The sequence below is a fragment of the Helianthus annuus genome, chromosome 16, assembly GCF_002127325.2.
Source record: "Helianthus annuus cultivar XRQ/B chromosome 16, HanXRQr2.0-SUNRISE, whole genome shotgun sequence".
Lineage (NCBI taxonomy): Eukaryota > Viridiplantae > Streptophyta > Magnoliopsida > Asterales > Asteraceae > Helianthus > Helianthus annuus.
Window position 1 is genome coordinate 37,570,479 of NC_035448.2, and position 3,476 is coordinate 37,573,954.

General features: G+C 31.8%; 1 long non-coding RNA gene across 2 annotated transcripts; it reads right to left on the reverse strand.

Moving 5' to 3' along the window:
* Positions 1–632: 632 nt before the first annotated feature.
* LOC118488113 lies at positions 633–3,250 on the reverse strand. Of its 2 annotated transcripts, none has more exons than XR_004883776.1 (6): positions 2,951–3,250; positions 2,027–2,112; positions 1,458–1,951; positions 1,138–1,285; positions 983–1,055; positions 633–893 (listed from the first exon to the last, which is right to left on the reverse strand). It is a non-coding gene; the product is annotated as an uncharacterized LOC118488113 (long non-coding RNA). The 2 variants fall into 2 exon arrangements; XR_004883775.1 differs by having other exon boundaries at positions 1,483–1,951; positions 2,951–3,248.
* Between the last annotated feature and the right edge of the window lie 226 nt (positions 3,251–3,476).

Below are 3,476 nucleotides of genomic sequence, written 5' to 3' on the forward strand. Positions count from 1 at the left end.
ATCTCTCTCCTGATTCTCTTTCTCCTGATCTCTCTCTATCCAACCTTGTGTGACAGCGTGAGGAAGATGGTTTAGGTTTTCTTATGACAGAGGATTAATGACGGTGTCTGGGAGGGCTTATGTGTCTTCCACCGTCCAATCTACCCAATGACAAAACAAAACCAGCAAAACTGGTAGCATATTATTAAAGCACAATGTACAACTCTATTTGCATACAAATGTTGCAAATTTATAGAATATAAATATAAATTGTCATTTTAAAATGGAATAAAAAAACTATTTAGACTAAAATGATATTTTGAGCTAAACGTTAATGACTAAAATGATAATTTATTCTTAAAAATATTTAAGATCTTCTTAACGTTCAACCCGGGTGTTCACAATTCAATTTGTATTAGAAAGTTTTGAAATTCAACTCAATTCGATTTGGTTATCAAGAATTCGAATTCGAATTCGAGTTCAGTAAATCGAATACAAATCGTACATGAAATTATAATTTTACATTCGATTCGATTTGAATTCAAATTATACAAATTAATTTATCATATTTATATATAATTACTATATATTAACAATTTAGGTAGCATCTTGGCTATAGTAGCCAATTAAACCTTCATTATAAAGATACTAGCCTAAGATCCCGCGAGTTTCGCGGGTGGCTTAACACAAACATATAATATCTACCGCATTGAAGCCCATATAGATCATCATTTTTTCTAGAAACATACCTGCTTAGCATCGTCTCTGAATTTTTCCTTCCCAACAGCCATTCCAACCAAACTAATGCATTCCATGGCTTTCGCTCTAAGCATACAATTAGCTTTATCATTTGCATTAACTAATATAGCTTTTAAATAAGGCATAACTGCATTATAGTACTTTTGGAAGTGTTCCTGTTGATGCACAAAGTATAAGTGAGACATTAAACGTAAACTTGTAAAGCTCTAATTCTAGAAACTAAAAGTGATGATGTGTAAGTTACCTGTGATGAGTCAGCAACGGATGCTAGAGCAGTCAAGACCCCTTCTTATACCATTTGCTTACCATTCTAGATTCTACACACAAAAAAAAAAAAATCAATAACTAATTTTAAAGGAAACTTAAGGTCATATTTTGCTCATATAAATTGCAACATACCTGTAATAATACAAGTAACTTGCTCATTATTCCATCCAAGTAAAGGGTGAAGATATCAGGGTTGCAGTTCTTGCTGAAATTTAGCACGGCTGAAGCAGCATGGGCCTTTTTTTCTACATTGATGTGAATCAAATAAGATCCATATAACCTAAAAAAATGTCAAACTTAGGAATCAAAATTAGAATTATCGATTTGGGTGCATCAGAGCCACAAAAGTAGCAAATATATCACACCTGGAAACCTTTAAAGCATTCAAGGAATATATGCATAAATTAAATGTAAAAGAATGCATCACTATCACTAACTACCATAGATCATACCTTCAATTCAAAGCACAAACCCTACCTTTCTTGAGCTTCATGTAGGAACTGGTTCCCAACAAAGATAGTTACTCTTTTTCTCTTGCTTCGTTTCTTATTATATGAAACAGTCAGTGTTATTCTTTTACAACTGCCATTTCCTCGTCGAAGAATTACCTCTTCAACAAAACAAAAAAAATCCTAAATTAGCATTTGTATACGAATGAAACCATTGTTCCATTATGATTTTTTTCAATTAGTGAAAACAATTATAGAGAATAAAACCAAACTTTAAAATCATGAAATAAAACTATGCAAAAAAATAATAATAATATGATTTCGTATCTGTGCATAAACTTTCAATTTTGCATGGTAGAAGAGGCATCGCAACCTTTCTTCTCAAAGCCGAAGAGGAAGGGAATGCAAGATATCATCCATGTGTACCACTAAGTTGGAGCCAAATAAGAGTCTCAAGTCGTACAATGGTTGCCTTTCTCCTAGTTAGTACTCCATAACTATTTAGCCAAAAGTTTTGATAAATAACTATTTTTCATAGAAAACACCAAAACAAAGCAACCAAAAGCGACTACCTTGACATTAAATCTTCTTCTATATATAAAGGTGGCCTTGACAACCCTCTCGGTCTCATCCTTCTTCTTAATAGTGTAGATTGACACTAAAAAAACCCACAAATTAAGCCATCATCAAATCGGCAAAAACGTACCATAACCATAAACCAAAAACAGATATAATCATAACAAACCAAAAACAAAATTGAAGATGCAATAAACGTGCAATAGTTAATCAACATTCAATGTAAGCCTATTTTTTTTACCATTGACGCATCTTTAAAGTATCACATTGTATTGGTACAATTGATTAAAATATAACAAAAATTTCTATATTCTGTTTCATAATATCTTGCATACTCTGCACCTGCTACGTCCAAAGATCCAAAATGGTAATATAAAATTCGGACATAATCAAACACTACAATTAATTGTTCTGGCTACATGCTTTATGGATCCTCCCTAAATTGCGACAATATGTATAAATATACAAAGAAATTAAATTTGTAAAAACATATGCCAAAGGTTGGAACAACAACGTTTGTACAAAGAAAGTAACAGTATAATATTAGATGAAACTGTAGGCATTTGATCGAGCACCTTATAAGCACATGTAAAACAATGAGAACACAATCTACTCCAAAATAATAAAAAAAAAAACAGATTCAATTCATAAAGAGTAAAAAGAGATTCAACTATTGAGATAAAGATACCTGGATGAGATTGAAAACGAATTGTTCAAAATCATAACATCAGATTGTTGTATTAGGGAATCAACCACAATTGGTTAAAAATATCAAAATAGAAATTCACAAATACGTATAAACAATTGATGGGTTTAGGGTTTCTAGTGCACAAATGAATATCAATAGACAAAGCTAGGTAGAAACGTAGGATTGTAAGATTAAAAGGAGCAAAAATTGATGTACATAAGACTAAACAAACCTGGATGCAGTTCATCTTGTTACGATTTAGGGTTTTGAATAATCACTTCCATGACAATCGCCTCCTCCAGATTAAGTATTTGTGAAAGGAAACAATTTTGATAGGATCTGAATCAGATTATAGGATGAAATCACCACAGATGTTGTAGATGATTATTAGGGTTGTGAATGGCGGATGAAAGGAAAATGGAAATAAGTGAGAATGTGGATGACGGCTGAGATTTAGGGTTTTTTATTTTGAGAAGACGGAAAGAGAAAGGGAATTGGTGATTGCCGCTCAAATCAATATTGAGAGGAGTATTAACTTGCCAGGTGGCAATTAGTGGATTAAAATTATGCCAAGTGGCACTAAAATGTATTGTTTTAATATACATAATAGATTTACTAAAGTACCATTTGAGTATCATCTCTTTCATCAAACAGATCCAAGTATTGGATGATTTTTTTTCTTTTGTTTTTTCTTATAGTATAATTTACATTTTTATTCCTTTGGGTATTTAGTTGGGTATTTATTTTTCTCTACAAAG